Consider the following 18,027-nt stretch of genomic DNA (forward strand, 5'->3'; position numbering starts at 1 on the left):
TTTAATTTTCTCAAATTAAAACAATTAAAGCAATGGTATCATGTGCGTGCTTTTAGATATCCACTAGCATTAGAAGGAAAGATGTCATGACTAATTTGTTCAACGCTTCTTCACAAATCTTGCAGCTAATTCAAACAACTGGGTGTTTGACAAAGATTTTAGATTTGGGGACATTTGCCATAGATGCTGTGTGTGTTAGAGTGTGTTACCGTTCCTTCTTGGTGCTTTGTTTCACTTTAGAAGGAAAATGACTATGTATTCAAAGGGTCTTGTACATTTTGAAAAATCAGAGAAGTGGGTGATGCCTTTCACAATTTCCTCTAGTGTCTGTATTTAAGCTCTTTTTTAGGCCTGAGGGATGCTTTGATTACCTTCAATATGATGTTTCACACTATGGAGGTCACAAAAATCTTTTAAGGGCAAGATTGACTTGGAAAAACTGAAGGAAGCTTTTGCATATGTGTAAATATCTCTTCTGGCTATTGCAAGGGTTGGCTGAGCAGGTAAATCAAAATAATACACTGCTTCATTTCACCTTTGGAAGAAAGAAAGAAGAAAGTCATAGCAGCTCAAGGTCACTGAAATCCTTATGCACAGTAATATCAGATTTGCTTTTGTTCTACATATCTGAATGCTCCACGTAGATAGGCAGAAAATTAATTTTCATGATTTGCTTCCATTATAATCTATAAGGAGCCTGATTGTTGTCTCATCATATTGGTTTTCTTACTTATGCAGCATTCTAGAGAATAGTATCCAGGTAGTAGGTTATGATGTTGGGATGTGAGCCCTGAAAAGTTCTGTATACTTTAATTCACATGATAAATATTTATCTCTAGATCAGCGGTTCTCAACCTATGGGTCGCGACCCCATTTGGGGTCGATCGACCATTTCACGGGGGTCGCCAAGCAAGGCTGTCTGCCATTTTTTCCCCTTTTCCGGCGGGTGCCTTACCTCCCTTGGGCTGGGCCAGCTGGTGGCCCAGCTGGTGGTCGGCCTGCTCCGTCTCTGCTGCTTGCCAGCTACACTTCGGCCGGTGCACGGGGTGGCACCACGCATGCGCAACGCTCCTGGGCAGGGAAAGTCCTTGACTTACGACCGGTTGGGTAGTCCTCGACTTATGACTGGTTTAGTCCTCGACTTACGACCAGTTTAGTCCTCGACTTACGACCGGTTGGGGGGGGTCGTAGCATTAAAAAGGTTGAGAACCACTGCTCTAGATATAGGAGCAGAAAAGTTCCTATGTAGAACTTGAATCTCTAGACCAGAGGTGGGGAACGATGGTCCCTTAATAACCTCTGGACTTCAACTTCCAGAATTCCTGAGCCAGCCATGATGGCTCAGGAATTCTGGTAGATGAAGTCCACAAGTCTTAAAAGGGCCATCATTCCTCACCCCTGCTCTAGAGCAGTATTTCTCAGTCTCAGCAACTTTAAAATGTGTGGACTTCAGCTCCTAGGATTCCCTAGTCAGGAACACATTCTTTGCAGTGGTGAACAAAATATTCATTTCTGAAAACATATCAGTGTCAGAAATTCTCCTAGTCATGAATGTGATCTGCCTTCATATTTCCTGACTGCTGATCCCCATTTCCACCCTGTTATTAAAAAATTTTGGTAGGCTATTCTCTAAGTACTCTGATTGTTAATTTGTCCACTTTGGTGTCCAGAGGAATGTTTGGTTTTGATAGTCAGACAAGCAGGTTTATGAATGTTTTTCAAAACTTCCACGAACAACAACTGCTGTACTATTGGCCTTTTTGACCCTGGATGTAATATATCACCATCATGGCTTGTAGTATCCTCCATGATTTTTTCTCCTAATCTCCTTTCAAAATATAATTTTATTAAATTTGTACTATATCTCACTTTACTGACCTTTTTCCCCCAAGCTTAAAAACCTTAATATTGTACTGTTTCCTCATACACAAATGGATTCAGTCTCTTAATTTGGTAGTCCTTCTCTGCCCATTATAGGTTTTGCCTAGATAGTTTTCCAGGTATTGTCCCACCATGGATTATATTATTATTAATATTAGATTATTATATTGGCAAGTTTACTCTGTATTCTTTATGATCTCCATCCTGTTTCGTTTTGTTTCACAGGACAAAACCAGAAGTGGGTAAATACTTCCATTAAACTTGTTCAGAAAAATTGCGACAGTGTGCCTCAGTTTCCATTATTTTGAATTATATTTATCTATTTATTACCTGTGATCTTAACATGGAAAGATTCTTTGGGAGTATGTCATTTCCCCTTTTTGTTTAACCAGCCAAACTAATTCGATATCATTCACAAATGTGACCACTTTCCTGCTCACATATAATTCCAGACCTCCTCTGAAAATCCCCCCCCCAATATATATATATATATATGTTGGAAAATTTGCATAAAAATATGACTCCTGGGCATGTCTATGGTACAAATAAAATACGAACACCAGGAGAGTATAAATATAAAAATATACTTTACTAAAAGCTGCCAAGCTTTCGTTTGGAAACTCCAAACATCATCAGGGCCCTGATGATGTTTGGAGTTTCCAAACGAAAGCTTGGCAGCTTTTAGTAAAGTATATTTTTATATTTATACTCTCCTGGTGTTCGTATTTTATTTGTACCATGTATATATATATCAGCTATGCAAGTAAAAATATGACTCTTGGGTATGTTCATGTTAAAATCAATAAATAGTCGAAAACCAAGAGAATAAAATTATACAAAAGTTAAAAATGTTAAAACTTTTATTTACTAGACCTAGCTTTCGTCAAGAGCTCTTGACATCATCAGGGTATAAACAGCAGTCGTTGGGAGGGCTATGACACGATCCAAGAGCCGGGCGCAAATGATTGGAGGCTGCATATAAGCCCTCCCAATGATTGCCGTTTACACCCTGATGATGTCAAGAGGTCTTGACGAAAGCTAGGTTTAGTAAATAAAAGTTTTAACATTTTTAACTTTTGTATAATTTTATTCTCTTGGTGTTCGACTATTTATTGATTTTAACATATATATATGTATGTGTGTGTGTTTCTGTGCGTGCGTGCGTGTGTGCATGTGTGTGTGTGTCTTTGGTTGTTCGGGTTTTCTCCCGCGTAAAATTGGAAGTGTCTAAGCGACGTTTCGACAAAGTCCCATTCGTCATCTTCAGGCTGGTGTTTTCAGCTTCGTGCTTCAAGGAGCAATGTGTGGTCTTAGCTGTTTCTTCCTTTTAACTGCCAGTGGGGATATGAACTGATTGGCTGGGAGCTTGGCTGTGTTCTGATTGAGTAGAGGTGTGTTCTGATTGGTTAGGGGCTTGGCTGTGCTCTGATTGGCTGAGGGGTTGGCTGTGCCCTGATTGGCTGGGGGGTTGGATGTGCTCTGATTGGCTGGGGGAGTGTTCTGTTTGGTTGTGCTCAGGTTAGTCTGAGTTGCAGGGGGGTTTAAGATGTTGGGCTGCCTTGCTATTTTTTGGCTTTGCGTTTGTGGTCGTGCCTCCTCTTCATGGAGGGTGACAGTTTGCTTCATGTATGGATTGGAGGGGTTTAAAGTGGCTAATGATGCAGCTGTGGTCTGGCTTCTGGTTTGTGGTCGTGCCTCATCATCGGTGTCGCTTTGGGTTTGCTTTTTGAGTGGATGTGTGGTGGTGACATCCTGTGTGGTTTTTGTGAGTGTGGGTCTGGTATCATTTTTTGTGTTAGGGAGTCGTTTGTCAATAAGGGCGGGTTTCCAAATGGCTGGTAGGCGGGAGGTATCATCTCGCTTGTTCATGCTGTGTGGGCGTTTTTCTATCTCGATGGCTTCTCTGATTATTCTGTTATTAAAATGTTCACTTTTGGCAATGGTTCTGGTATTTTTAAAGTCAATTTCATGTCCTGTGGCTTTAAGGTGTTGGACCAGGGAAGATGTTGGTTCCTCTTTTTTGACTGAGTTCTTATGTTCTTCAATGCGTGCACTTATTCTTCTGTTGGTTTGTCCGATGTATGTGGTGGGACAAGTGGTGCATGGGATTTCATATACTCCTTGATTTTCTAATCTTTGGGGTTTCTAAGGATGGTGGATATTTTTCTGTTTGTGCAGAATGCTGTTTTGATGTTGTGTTTATGGAGGATCTTACTGATTCTGTCTGTGGTGCCTTTTATGTATGGGAGGAGGGCTTTGCCGTTTTCTTGTTCTTTGTCTTGGATTTTAGTGGGGGTTTCTTTTTGGATTAGATTTGTAATCTTATTTCTTTGGAATCCATTGGATGTTAGTACATTGGTGAGAGTGTGTAGTTCGGTTTTTAGGTGTTGTTCATCAGCTAAGCATTTTGTTCTGGAGATGAGTGTCTTGCCTACGGAGTTGATCTGTGCTGGGTGGTGGTGTGAGAGAGCGTGCAGATAGCGGTTTGTGTGTGTTTTCTTCTGGAAGATGGTGTATCCTAGGGAGCCATTGGGTTTCTTGTAGACTAAGACAACCAGGAAGGGAAGTTGGTTGTTAGCTTCTGTTTCCATGGTGAACTGTATTTTGGGGTGTAGGCTGTTGAGGTGTGTGAGGAAGTTGTCCAGTTTTTCTTTCCCATGTGGCCAGATTATGAAGGTGTCGTCTACGTATCTGAGCCAGAGTTTGGGTTTGTGATCTGATTTTTCTAGAGCTTGGGTTTCAAAGTGTTCCATGTAGAGGTTTGCAATAACAGGTGAGAGGGGTGATCCCATGGGTGCTCCTTCTGTTTGTTTGTAGTTTTGTCCATTATAGATGAAGTATGTGTTGGATAGGCAGTGGTTGGTCAGATCTAAGATGTGTTTGGGGGGGGTTATATTTGTTTTAGATAGCTATCAAGGCTTCTTTGATAGGCACTTGGGTGAAGAGGGATATAACATCGAAGCTCACGAGTAGGTCGCTGGGCTGTAAGTTTTGTTTCTTTATGATCTCTATAAACTGGAATGAGCTTTTACATGTGAGGTGACAGATTCTGCATAGGGCTGTAGTTGTTTGGCGAGAAATTTGGCTAGGTTTTGTAAAGGTGAGCCTATGGAGCTGGCTATAGGTCTGTGTGGGGTTCCTTCTTTGTGTATCTTGGGGAGACCATAGAGTTTGGGGCATCTGGATGATTTCTCTCTGGGAATGATTCTTTGCTGGATCTCTTCGCTAATGGGGGAGGCTTTTATTTTGGATCCCATCCTCCCTCACAGCCACACATGAAACAAAGAGTGCATAACATCTCAGATAGGATCCTCACCAAAGCCGAAACCAATGTCCTTTCCAAAGGATTCAACTTTGCAGTCGCTCCCAAACACATCCCCACTGAAACCATTATATGTGGAGTTGAAACCAGCCTGACCAAAATCAACCCCGATGACGCTAACAGAATCAGACTCGAAATCACCAACATCCTCTGCACCAGGAAGCCACCCAAAAGCAACTTATCCAAAGAGGAACAGACAGCACTATGTAACCTGAAAGAAGACACCAGCATAATAATCCTACCAGCAGACAAGGGCAATGCCACAGTGGTTATGAACACATCTGACTACCAAACCAAATTAACCAACCTACTCCAAGACTCCACATACAAACTCCTAAACACAGATCCCACCACTTACCTGGAAAAAAACCACCAGATCCCTTCGTTTGCACCCTGATGATGTTGGCAGGAGCCAACGAAAGCTAGGTCTGCTTTTTAAAAAACTTTTAAATGTTTTATATTTAAACTTTTAACATTTTATAAAACTTTTAATGTTTTAACTCTTCCTGGTGCTCACGTTTTATTTCCTAATATGCATACACTCAGGAATCATTCTTTTATTTTTAGCATTATATATATATTAAAATCAATAAATAGTTGAACACCAAGAGAATAAAATTATACAAAAGTTAAAAATGTTAAAACTTTTATTTACTAAACCTAGCTTTCGTCAAGAGCTCTTGATATCATCAGGGTGTAAACGGCAGTCGTTGGGAGGGCTTATATGCAGCCTCCCAACGACTTGCCGTTTACACCCTGATGATGTCAAGAACTCTTGACGAAAGCTAGGTTTAGTAATAAAAGTTTTAACATTTTTAACTTTTGTATAATTTTATTCTCTTGGTGTTCAACTATTTATTGATTTTAATATGAACATACCCAAGAATCATATTTTACTTGCATAGCTGATTATATTATATATATATATATATATATATATATATATATATATATATATATATATATAATCAGCTATGCAAGTAAAAATATGATATATGTATGTATGTATGTATGTATGTATGTATGTATGTTTTCTGAGGTTTTTGCAGGTGTTTGTATATAGATCTTTGGTTATTAGGTGAATTTGTGGAAAATCAGCAGCGTTAATATAAATGCCCTTCTCTGTTAATGTGATTTTGTTGATTCCATTCTCAGGTTGCTTCAGTGCCTTTTCTGAGTAGATTGTGCATATGTTATCTTGCTTGATGAGATGGAGAAAATCGAGGTAGATTGAACCAGCCCAAAATGAATTTTAATGAATGATGATTGAACTTATTCATAACGTATCTTTGGAATAGAAATAGGGGTGGTTTTTTTTGAGTCATTACAGTTACAAGAGCATCTCTGAAGTCTTGAAGGGGGTCCAGAGGTTTATTTTCGGTTCATGCTGGGTGGTAATGCAGAAATGCATGCACACTGTTCAGATTTATAGCTTTATCTCTTTGGATCAATAACCTAATTATTCTACATGGTAGCATGTTGAGACATTGTCCTGTAGAAACAGTTGAAATGGAAAATGATTTCTCCAAATACTCTATAGATCAAGTCCAGCTGCATTTTCTTTTTTGGTGCTTTGCCCCTTTTGTACATTCCCCCAACCAACCCACTGTCTTCAGTTCTAACAGCTACATTATCTACTGGAACAAAAATAGCAAGAAGTATGTCTGAAATGTCTCATTCAGTGAATGTGCTGAACATGGCCTTTGTTCTCAATAATTTAGCAAGTAGAATTTCTATGGGATGAGAAAAAATCCAATTGGTTCTGACAGGCTGGCCTTTCCATTGACTACATCTTGGTCATTATCATGTCATGCGCCCCCCCCCCTCTCTCTCTCTCTCTGTGTGTGTGTGTGTGTGTAAGGTAAGATAAGATAACCTTTATTGTTATTTTTTACTGTGGGCACACTGGCACATATTAAAAATGAAATTCTGTTGCTTACTCTCAAAAGTGTACACATACATAACACACATATAAATATGCTATATACAACATATGTATATACCTACACCCTTACATATAAGCAGTGTGTCATACAACCCACCTTGCCTACCCTACAAGGTTCCATTCAAAAAAGGTGCCGGAACTCCGTTCTGGGCGTTCTATGACAAAAAAAGCCCTGCATATAAGTAACATATAAATATTAATCACTTCCATCTTGAAATACATAGTGGAAGGAGGAAACTTGAGAGTTCACAAAGTTGATACTATATGGAACAAAACTGTAACTGAATCTGGATGCCCTGCTTCGGATACCACAGAGCCTCCTCCCAGGAGGTAACAAGGAAAACATGTTGTGAAGAGGATGTGTAGTGTCCCAGACAATCTTGTGGACCCTGCTCAAGCAGCGCTTCTGTGCTATATCCTGGATGGGAGGGAGGGAACTGCCAATGATCTTTTCGGCCATTCTCAACACTCTCTGCACCGCCTTCCCATCTGAAGCAGTGATGCCTCCAAACCAGACTGTGATGCTGTATGACAGGATGCTCTTGATCATCCCTCTGTAGAAAGCGGGAAGGACAGGGAAGGAAGATGTACTTTTCTCATGCGATGCACAAAATGCAGGCACTGCTATGCCTGCTTCACTGCTGTGTCTCGCTGTTGAGCGACCAAGGCAACCTACTCATTAACTGAACACCCGGAAATTTGATGTTGGTAACCATCTCAACAGGTGAATTATTAATAACAAAGGAATGTGGCTGTGCCTGCCTGTGCGTGCGTGTGCATGTGTATGTGCGTGCGTGCATTTAGCTTACTGACTTGCAAGAATTTACCTATAGCTATCAGCACCATAACACCATAACTATGGTGAATAGTTGCCGACTTCTTGCATTTCACCAATGACTTCAGCATCCATCCATCAAGATTAAATATGTTAATCTTTAATTACCATCTTGTGCTTTTGATGACATTTCTATCTCGTTGCAGTAACACTCCAGGGCAGCTTCTTCTTATTTTTTTTCAATATGTGCAAGAGTCTAAAACCAGCGAAAGCCTGTGGCAATAGATAAGAACTAGAAGACAGTGGTGGTGATAGATGTAGTTGTGCCAAGTGACAGCAACATCAGGAAGAAGAAGTATGTGAAGCTTGAAGGAGGCTTGAAGAAGGAACTAGAGAGGATGTGGAAAGGGAAAGCCAAAGTGGACCTGTGTTGGTAGAAGCACTGAGGGTTGTGACTCCTAAGTTAGAGAGTGTTTCTAACAGATATTCTGCGCAGAAAAGTACAGTGCTAACACCAGCTAAAATACTGCATAGAATACTCCCAGACCTCTGGTAGAGGATCCAAGATTGAGGTAGGCACATACCACATCTAGGGGTAAGAAGGAAATTTTTTAATGTAGTCATATATAAATATTTTTTCTTTAAATCTTAGGTGGATGCCTGGAATCCTATGAAACATTATTGTGAAAGATAATCTTTGGGTTTAAGATAAAAAAAGGTCTTCCACGGAGGGACAAACGTTCTAGAAACATTGGAAGGACTATAATATTTACAGTGCCTCCACAACACCCCATTCAGCCATCCCAGTTCCCGCCCTCAAGGAAATCCAACCCTGATGGAACACAGTGCTGGTGTTGTCCTAGGAATTTCTACAGAAATCTATCATAGAGGGGAAAGATGGAACTAAATTAATCACACTCTCAAATAGCTGAACGCTAATGTAAATGATATTTTATCGAGGTTGAGTAAGTGGCTGAAGATGATAAAAATATTGTACAGAAACCAAAGCTCTCCATCTGTAGATATTCATTAAATTGACCATTAATAATTTGTGGTAAAGAGGAATAGAATTGCATTCATAAATTTTCTATGTAGATTTTATTAAGCTGGCACATTATATGAATTGATTCCATGACATAGTTTGGATTGTAGCTTTAAAGATAATACTTCTTTATGAGCCTTTCTATAGAATTCTATTATTATACTATTGCAGTCTCTTTTTATCTTTTTTAATACCAGTGTGCAATTAGGAAATATAATTATGGACTTGTATTAGTGATCTTATAATATTGTGTCAGTATTTTCACTACAAACTCTGTTGCTAAGATTTATAAATTGAGCATTAAAATATACTCAGTCTTGACATTGTGTTTGGAAGTTTCCTAACCTGAAAATGAAGCATTTCTCCATTTTACATTTTCCCTGGGGAGCAACAGAGTTGGTAAAAACTGAATCAAAATTCCAGATATATTTCTCAGCCAACATTAGTGTTTCAGAAATAGTCTGTGCTCTCTAGCTAAAACTGAATTTCTTTATCTTCAGAGGATGGCCCCATTGCTTTTTAAACAACAAGCTTCACCACAGACCTGGATAATAAGAGCAACAGGATCTCGATACTATAGTTTGAAAAAAAGTAAGTTAGGCAATTTCCTAACTGTGGTGAACTCTAGAGTTAGGAAAAATAGGTAGCCACAGATCCAATTTAAAACTCAAACAAGTCATTCAAAACATCACTGACAGCAAAAAAAAAAAAGCAACATAATTATTGCATTCCTTAGAATAACTATTGAGTGGAGAACCTCTCTGCACACCTTCCTATTTTGTTAGGTATAGTAGATCTGACATCTGCACTGACCATATGGCCAAAGGAAAGACAGGTACAATGGATTCTTTACTCCTTTAATGAATCAGATATGTCCCTTTCCATCTCAGTTTATTGTATAGGTTTGTTGTAAAGATCAGAGAGATTAGACTCCTTGCATGCCATTAAATTGTTACAGGACAGATGGGCTAATAATACCTTAGACTTCTTACATAGCTGGTTAATGGCCAAAATCTAGCCCTTTATTCGGATATTCCAATCTTTGCACTGCAACTATCCTGCTTCCTGTTTCAGTCACATGGGCATAAATTGTTTCCTGGGAGATGATCAGTTTTCCTTCAAGGCTGCAATGTTAACAATAAAGCAAGGAATGTCAACAAAGCAAAGGCTTGCCTGTAAAGTTTGTTTTGAACAGAAACATGCAGAAGTTTGCTGAAGTCATCTAAAGAAGGTCCAAGTTTCAAACAGCTGGGTTAAGGTTATGAGCCAGTCCAAGAGTCAGAGGTTCTAGAACAGAATCCACACAAAAGACATTCCTAAATTAGAGGTTAGAGAGATGATCTTTTCAACAGAGAACAGAGCTATTTCTTAAAGAGTTAGCTGTTACTAATTAGGTTTGCTTCTTTGCTTGGCAAGGAACCTAATAGACCTTTGCTATTGTGCTCTTCCCTCTACTTATCTAGTGCATAGGCTAAGAGGACTTATGACATGCTCCTTGGACTTTTCCAGCTGCTAAGGTAGTGCCCATGTTTGATTAGTAATCTCTGGCTTTCTCCTTCTTGAGAATGATATTCCACAGGCTCATGTGAGCAGCTTCAATCCTGATAGAAGAAACTATCTACAGCAGTGGTTCTCAACCTTTTTAATGCCGCGACCCCCAACCAGTTGTAAGTTGAGGACTAAACCGGTCGTAAGTCGAGGACTAAACTGGTTGTAAGTCGAGGACTTTCCCTGCCCGGGAGCGCCGTGCATGCATGGTGCCGCCCCCTGCACCGGCCGAGGCGTAGCTGGCAAGCGGCAGAGACGAAGCAGGCCGACCACTGGCTGGGCCAACAGCTGGCCCAGCCCAAGGGAGGTAAGGCACCCGCCGGAAAAGGGGAAAAATGGCAGACAGCCTTGCTTGGCGACCCCCGTGAAATGGTCGATTTACCCCAAATGGGGTCGCGACCCATAGGTTGAGAACCGCTGATCTACAGTTATGATCTACAGCAGGGGTATCAAACTGCCGGCTCACGGGCCGGATGCATCATAGTGAAACCGTGCCCACCCCATTGCCGGCAATGGCAAAAAAAAGTCCTAATACGTTGTGACACATCACGTAACATTGCAAGTTTGACACCCCTGATCTGCAGGGACATTTTAATTAGTTATAGTTAGCTAATTGGACTTCGTATAGTCTGAACCAAAAGTTACTGAGCAGATTAAAACATAGTTAAAAAAAAATCCCAGAGATGAACTTCAAATTCCACCCCAGGACATTTTTAGCTACCAGTTAGAGTTACAGGCTCTGTGGAATAGGACCATTTTGGCTGCTTTTCAAAAAGCTTGAGGGAGGGGACTGTACATACATCTGAAGACAATAAGTGTCCTTAGTGTGAGGCCACAACTGCAAAAGCCTGCATCTCTCTTTCAAGGAAGCACTGATAATTTCCCCAATTCCTCTACTACTTACAATCCCTTTGACTGGCCATAGAAATTAGGAGGGGCATGGATCCAATTTACAGGTAGCTGAACTAATCCTGCAAAGAACCTTCTATCCTTACTTAAGTGTATAAGCTCAAAGAATCCCAGGTAATATCCATAAACTCAAGATTAAGTCTAACTTACAACATTAGTTACTCGCTAATAATGGATGCTAACTTGCATCCAAACCACAAAAGATATGAACAATTTTATCAACATCCATCATGCCTGCAAACCTCATTCTCTACCCTTCTGGCACTAAAGGAGCTCTAGTTCTGGACTTTTAGGAGGTAGAGTTTAGATACAGTAAGTTAAAATTATGAGTTTTTCTCAAGGTTCAGTCAACTATTTCTGATTTCTTGCTGCTGTTGTTTTATATGATTTCAAGCACTTAATTTCTCTTAATTTAGTTTCAGAGAACTATCAGGCATGACATAGAACTGCTTACCAAATCCTTGGGGAAACCACCAAGTGCCTGCAGAACCCTTTATGCATCTGGAGTGGGTCAGCCAAAAAGATCTGTCACCCAAGTGGACGTCAAGGGTAGCTGTAAGGCACAGGTTGATGGGGAAATGATTTGACCATGGCAAAGGACAGATATTGATGTTCTCCATTTTCAGCTCATGACACTTCTTTCCAAAAAGGATACCCATATCAAGCATGTGCTGTATATTGGGACTGTGGAGGCCAGGGACTCAGAAACTACACTGAACCTCTCCCCCCTCAAGAAATGAAAATTAAGGCAGAGTACAAACAGAGCTCTAAAAACTCTAAGATGGCATCTAGAAGTTGATGAACAGCCTTTGCTAGCAAACTAAGCAGTTCATACACTAGCAATGACTCTAACTCAGGGGTCTTCAAACTTGTCCCTTTTATGACTTGTCGACTTCAACTCCCAGAATTCCTCAGCCAGCATGTCTGGCTGAGGAATTCTGGGAGTTGAAGTCCACAAGTCATAAAAGGGACAAGTCTGAAGACCCCCTGCTCTAACCTATCCCTACAGCCCAATTCCAATGATAGGGACTCCAACCAATCATCTCTCTGAAATTCTAGAGAGCAGCTGCAGAGATAAAAAAAATGTAACATTGGTAACAGTAGTTTCCTCTTTACCTGAACTGCAGGCAAGGGAAAGAGATATGATTGTTCAGGAATCCAAACATTAAATGTTAATTCAATTGTGGTAATAGAAGAACTCATTCCTAATTTTTTGCTGTTTCATAAAAGAATAACTTTTCTGTCCTTAGGGAAAAATATACATTTTAAAAAAAACCTTTTTTGTCCATAGGAGAAAAATAAAATGTTGGCTTCATTAAATAATTGGCATGCTGCTTCCCAGGGCTGACCTTTCTTCAAGAGAAATAAGAAGTAGAAGCCGAAAAACAGGGCTACTATGCCTGGCTCTTTCCAGCCTGATTGTTAAAACCTCCATCTCACCATGTAGCTTTCTTGAAAAATGAGTTTTCCTTTACTTATTTCTTGAGCAAAGAGAAGTAGGCAAGCTCCAGGCTTTAATTATTGACTCACATGCTCTGAAAAATAAATAGAAAGGCCATTTCTATTAAGCCAAGACTTTAACGCCCACAGTAATATCAGAATTTCCTGGGAATTTTGTAATTAGACTAGAAACATAATGTTCCAGAATGCATACACCTCAAAAGGATATGTTCCACCACTAAGTGGATCATGCCGACATTTGTTAAATCACCAAACGAAGAAAATGCAATATGTTAGTGGAACAAGCAGAAATCTGAATTCTTATTATTTGATAATGAAAGCTATTTGGGATGATTTTTTAAGATGTACATGACAACCCAGGACCTCTTGGGTCATCTTTTCAGAGATATTTCCTTACCTAAACAGAGAAATAGAATGACCACATGTGGATTGCTATTATTTTTTAAAAAAATAAAAATAAAGAAGAAAACATCATTTTATTAAAGAAGACCGTAGAGCAAGATAAATATAGATGGTTTTTGTTCAACAAAGGACATTTTGATGGCAACATTTGTGGTGTCTTTGCCATTCTTTAAGAATACATTAATGTTTTGACTTCTTTTTCCTCAGCTTAGAGCAGGGGTGTTCAAACTTGGCCCTTTTATGACTTGTGGACTTCAACTCCCAGAATTCCTCAGCCACCGTGCCTGGCTGAGGAATTCTGGGAATTGAAGTCCACAAGTCATAAAAGGGCCAAGTTTGAACACCCCTGGCTTAAAGCAACATGCAGATGACCACGCTGGAGTAATAGTTTCTCCAGATTCCAGAGAGTACATTCTCCATGGTTTGTCCTTGTGCATTACTTATAGTGAGATTAAAGCATGACTGTATTGAAAACTGCTGAAGAGGGACATCTTCCCCTTCTGAGCAATTGAGCATAATTCTTGGAATCATGAAAATGTCATACAATGAGATTCTCATGGAGACAAATTCCTTGAGTGTCCAATTACATTTGGCTAATAAAGAATAAGGAAAGAAGAATTTGGGGGAAATCTTGAGACGTTGCATTCTGGAACTCGTTCCACAAATGTCCTGGATTGCTGATTTCAGTATTTGTTAGCAAGACAAATCTCTCATTGCTCCGGAGAGCAATATTTTGTTGCCAACGATCAGCTAGCAACAATCCTCTCTCTCTGCAGATGACTTTGACTGATGAAAGGATAAGTCTATTGTGTATCTTCAATGATTCAAAGATATTGGCCTCTGTATGTAATGAAGGAGAGGAACCCCTTATCTTTCCATGTTGCAAAATTATGCTGACAATATTTTTTATTATTTATTTACCATAATGTTGTACATTGCCGTTCTCACCTCAGAACAATTTAAAATCCATGCCGGCTTCTCCATTGAGTTGTAGGAAATTGTTAGAGACAGTTTAAAAATATTATCATATGTTCTCCTGAAGGCTAGAGTGGGACTGGTCTACCTGATCTCCCGTGACAAAGGGGTGAAGCTGACGGCTTCTAGGCAGAATGAAGGAGTTTGGGTTCCATTAGATGCTGAACTACTCTGCATTTTGCTATAAATGGAATGTGCCAGTCTGGGGTCCACCAATGTTGGAGACAATGGAAATGAATAAATATCCCATGCCTGGATAATGATGGTTGGTCCACCATTTTATTCCATTCTGCCCCCCTTTGCCTAAGAAGTTGATGACTGGACTGATATTAGGTAATTCTTCATGTGTGTTTGTGTATAGGCACACATATACTTGCACTTTATTTAAGCATTAATTAAAAACCTGATTCTTCTAAGTTACTGGCTGGATTTGTGCATTCCTATGAGCCCTGATTTAGTTTTTCTTTAGATAGATAGATAGATAGATAGATAGATAGATAGATAGATAGATAGATAGATAGATAGATAGATAATCTTTATTGTCATTTTTTTTACTGTGGGCACACATTAAAAATAAAATTTAGTTGCTTGCTCTCAAAGTGTACACATACATAACACACATTTAAATATACTATATAAACATATGTATAGACCTACACCCTTACATATAAGTAACATATAAATATTAATCACTGTCGATCTTGAATACATAATGGAAGGAAGAAGCTTTAGTGTTCACAAGGTTAATATGGTATGGAACAAAACTGACTGAATCTGGATGTTGTGCTCCAGATACCATGAAGCCTCCTCCCAGAAGGTAACAAGGAAAACAGGTCATGAAGAGGATGTGGTGTCCCAGACAACTTGCAAACTCTGCTCAAGGAATGCTTATGTGCTGTATCCTGGATGGGAGGGAGGGAACTGCCAATGATCTTTCCAGCCATCCTCATCACTCTCTGCACCGCCTTCCTATCTGAAGCAGTGATGCTTCCAAACCAGACTGTGATGCTGTGATACTGAGTAGGCTACAGTTTGTTGGGTTCTCTCATTATTAGAACCATAAACCAAATTTGCAAACTACAATGGTAGCTTTAAACAATATGCAAAATCAAAATCAAAGCAAAACTTAAGATTTGGTGTAATCTGCAAACCCTGGCTAAGTTAGATATAAGATTGCCAAAAGATCTGATAAATAGGTAAATTTACAGGCATCTCCCACTTCTAGATAATTATTGAAAATTCAGGTAGATTGTTTTCCATTTCCATTTCACATCGGCTAGTGCACATGTGGGCTGCTCTTCCATATTTTGCATGCTATTTGTTCACTCTCAATCTAAGCCTGAGGAAAGAAGCATGAACAGGAGATTAGATTCTAGGAGAGTGCATTTGTTACACAACAAATGAAAAATGGAAATAAATGGGCTTATTCATTTCATTCAATTCTAGTTAAGCAATGAATATCAGAGTAGTTCTGAATGCCTTGTATCAATTCATTTTCATTTGTTCCTCAGATTGCATCCCCCACCCTCCCTTTCTCCCTCAGCAGCCAATTTAACTAGGCTAGAATTTGCTAGGGCAAGTGTGAGAGATGACCTCTTCTCCTTTCAGGTTACTGCCTAACTACAGCAGTCATGGTGCTATAAATTTCAAACTTCTAACTTAGGAATTCTGCTTTCAGAATCCCATCCTGACTTCATTCATTGAATTCTGAATGAAGATGCAGAACATATGTGGGTCTATCCCTCCCAATTATGTCCCTTGTAGAGATAGCAAGGATGACCTTGACAGAGATAGGCAAGATCTATTCCCAAAGCAGTGAGGGATCAAACATATCTTGTATCCACAATGGAGAGAAAATATGTGGAAGAAGCTCAGACAAAAACAGGAGTCTAAAAAGGAAATGTTGAATCCAAAGAATAAAAAAAATGATATGAGTTACTTCAGAATACTTTCTTTATTGTTGTTCACCTACAGACAGAATCTTGCCAGACTAAAGCAATTATCTGCAAATTGCTATACAGGGAGTCCTGGATTTACAAACCCAATTAAGCCTAACATTTTCTGTTGTTAGGTAAGTTTGGCCCCATTTTATGACATTTCTTGCCATAGTTGTTAAGTGAATCACTGCTCTTGATAAATTAGCAACCTGGTTGTGAAATGAATCTGGCTTCTCCATTGACTTTGCTTGTCAGAAGGTCACTAAATGTGATCACATGACTCTGGGACACTGCAGCCGTCATAAATATGAGTCAGTTACCAAGCATCTGAATTTTGATCACATGATCATGGGGATGCTGCAAAGGTTGTAACTGTGAAAAAGTCACTTTTTTCAATGCTGTAATTTGGAACAGTCATTAAATGACCTGTGTGAGTCAAGGGCTATCTGGAGATATACTCTGTGAATTACTAGGGGCTCTTTTGGGCTCTTTCTACCCACCAGACATTCCAATCTCTGCTATCTCTTAGCTTTCTGGGAAGGAACCCCTCATTCCTGGGACTCCAGATGACATTCCATCACAGGAGAGGAGATACAGCACAATCAGACTTGAAATATTCCATTACAGGCATTCTTAAATTTTTCCTTCCTTGGAGTTGATTTCTTGATCTGGTCTCCAGGTTTCTCTGTGGTAGAATAGGTTTGGTCTGGAAGGCAAAAAAGGTGACTAGGGGACTGGAGGCTAAAGCATATGATGAACAGTTAGGGGAACTGGGTATGTCTAGTCTACAAAGAGAAGGATTAGGGGTGACATGATAGAAGTCTATCACGAGAGAAGAGGGTATCAATCTATTCTTCAAAGCATCTGAAGACAGGACAAGAAGTAATAGATGGAAGTTTATCAAAAAGAGATCCAACCTAAAATTAAGGAGAATTTTCCTACAGTAAGAATGATTAATCATTGGAATGGCTTGCCTTGGAAGTTGTGGATGCTGCATCCCTGGAGGTTTTTAAGAAGAGATTGGGCAGCCATTTGTCTGGTGTAGGGTTTCCTGCTTGAGCAAGGGGTTGGACTAGAAGATCTCCAAGGCTTGATTCCTGGGGTTGTGGAAGCTCCATCATTGGAGGTTTTCAAAAATAGACTTGACAACCATTTGGCTGGAATAGTACAAAACTCTTGCCTTGAGCAGGGGGTTGGACTAGAAGACCTCCAAGGTCCCTTCTACCTCAGTATTTCTGTATTCTGCATCTATGAGCCTTGTCTGACTGAAACCATGAGGCACATGTTACTATATTTGGATAACTGCTCAAGAGTCCCTCTCTTTTCCTGAATTTGCAGAGGCAGGCATGGAAATGGTGTTTGAGTATCCTGAAGGATTTTAACATTCTCTAGATATCCCTTGTCTGCTTGATTCCATTTTTCTCTGGCTTCCTTCTCGTTTATGGATGCTGCAAGTCGCTTTGGCCAAATATTGGCAGGTTTGTACTTCCATATAAATTGCCCTGACAAGCAGGATATCACTTTCAGAATTACTCTCTGGCACTTCCCTGTCCTGTTTGCTTGCAGCAGTACCTATAATAAAGCGGACGGTTAGGACAATTGCTCTTTGCCCATACGTTTGACAGGTAATTTTTATTTCATGCAGCGGTTACAGCAAGACTCTGTGGGTCTCAGTATTACCCTTTTGTGAAGCCAGAAGTGTTTTAAATGGTGGTGGTGTGAGAAATCTGTACACACAGAATTAGCTCAGGCTGTGCAAACGTATATTGTGGCAAAGCAAACAACCTAATTAGAAACCAGTCATGATGACTCAAAGGCAAGAGGCAAAGT

General features: G+C 39.8%; 1 protein-coding gene and 1 long non-coding RNA gene across 7 annotated transcripts in view; both read left to right on the forward strand.

Moving 5' to 3' along the window:
* FHIT (fragile histidine triad diadenosine triphosphatase) overlaps positions 1-18,027 on the forward strand; it is a 1,435,547-nt gene that overhangs the window by 637,758 nt on the left and 779,762 nt on the right. The gene's annotated exons all lie outside the window — the stretch shown is intronic.
* Positions 7,731-9,286, forward strand: LOC120300490. The gene is made up of 2 exons (XR_005554674.1): positions 7,731-8,495; positions 8,576-9,286. It is a non-coding gene; the product is annotated as an uncharacterized LOC120300490 (long non-coding RNA).

The sequence above is a fragment of the Crotalus tigris genome, unplaced genomic scaffold, assembly GCF_016545835.1.
Source record: "Crotalus tigris isolate CLP2741 ecotype Arizona unplaced genomic scaffold, ASM1654583v1 scf7180000024342.5246164, whole genome shotgun sequence".
Lineage (NCBI taxonomy): Eukaryota > Metazoa > Chordata > Lepidosauria > Squamata > Viperidae > Crotalus > Crotalus tigris.